The sequence below is a fragment of the Theobroma umbraticum genome, unplaced genomic scaffold, assembly GCF_002168275.2.
Source record: "Theobroma umbraticum cultivar Fairchild unplaced genomic scaffold, ASM216827v3 scaffold_55.0, whole genome shotgun sequence".
Classification (NCBI taxonomy): Eukaryota; Viridiplantae; Streptophyta; class Magnoliopsida; order Malvales; family Malvaceae; genus Theobroma; species Theobroma umbraticum.
The window spans coordinates 1015632-1017331 of NW_018397270.1; positions in this window are offsets into that span (position 1 = coordinate 1015632).

Consider the following 1700-nt stretch of genomic DNA (forward strand, 5'->3'; position numbering starts at 1 on the left):
CATATTCTAGCTCCTTTATTCATGGGTTTCAACTTCCAAATATTTTCCTTAATTTTTGGATTTTATTCTTTTCCAAGTTTAAGTTTTTAGTTGGCTTCCAACTCCAAGCTCAACTTACTAAGGTAAAGGAACAATAAATCTGAACTATAGGTTGTGTTTAAAAAGAGAGTTAAATGTTGGTAATAGGTATAAAAAAATAACAGAGGTTGAAAAAATGATGAAAAGATGAAGAAAAGCTTAGGTCTAAGCTTTAAATAATTAAGGAAATCATGCGAATGCACAGTTCTCCTAAAAAACCTATATAAAAATAGGTATTTATGTATAGACAATTTGCAAGGGGGAATTGATCTAAGAGAAAATAGGTTTGGTGGTTTTGGTTTACCAATTGGAGTTATGGTTTAAAAATGTTGATATAGAGTTGATTTTTATGTGTTGAATGGTTTAGGTTTTTTTGAAGTTCCAAGGTTCAAGCTAGGGGAGCTTAACTAGTTGGTATTGGCTTTAATGAGGTAGCATAAAAGGTGAGGGATTGCATTTAAATGTTTTGATAAAGGAATGAATTGTTTTGTTATGTGATGAACAAGTATTTGAAAAACTTGCATGGGAATGAGCTATTATTATGTACTATGGTTGATGTACAAAATGGATTTGTAGATATAATACGAAATATGGAAAAATGTTTCTTTACGAGTATGTACAAGTGTGTATATAAATGAATATGAATATGAAATGCATTTATTGTGGAGCACTTAAGTAGGACTTGGATTGGTGACAATATTCACTAGACATAGCACGCAATGGATTGCCTTAGCTAGCAAAAGGGGCAATGGTGCTAGCCTTATGGTCAAGGATGGCACAAGAATTTGTGAGGTCAGTGGCCGAGTGCACTGGACCATTTGGATATGGTATGGGTTAGCTCCCATTTATGCCCTTGATAGTGGAGGGGGCAAATATCTTTATCCCAGGGAATGGTACACCATGGTATTTGTTTTTGTGCTTCTTAAGTTAGCTCTACTAATATGTTGAATTATGATCATGATATTTGAACTATTGATATGTTTTTCTTTTCCTTTTTCTAAGTTCTTTTTAGTTCTTAAATGAACTTGAACATTTTTGAATAAGTATTTGCTATACTATGTAACTATATTAAATGTGGTAAAGTTTTGAAATGATAAAAATGTCTAAAAGTTGCAAATTTTGAATGAAGTCTCGAGACTTGCTCCTTGTGTATCGAGACTTCTCTAAACAAAATCTGACTTTTAGACTTCCAAGACAAAAGTATCGAGACTTGCTCAGCATGTCTCAATACCTTTTGTAACGACCCCTTCCCTTCGATCGTTATCGACGTTCAAGACTTGCGAGTGAACTCGCCAAATCTCAAACAAACTTTAATTCAATCTCCATACCACATTAAATATTAACACAAATAATCATTTACACCAAATATTCATAATAATTAAAACATAACTATTTGATACAAACATCTAAGTTTAATAACTACATGTACAACCAGTCATAGTATTTAAACATTTTCACATAGTCTTACGCTTTAACATTTACATCTTTAAAGACTATCGATTTTTACACCCCAGATTATTTTATACACAATGACCCCTAGGCAGTGAAGTGACCCGGAGTGGAAATTTAGAGATACCGTACCTAGGGCATAGTCACCCTCAATATGTTGAACACAATCCTAA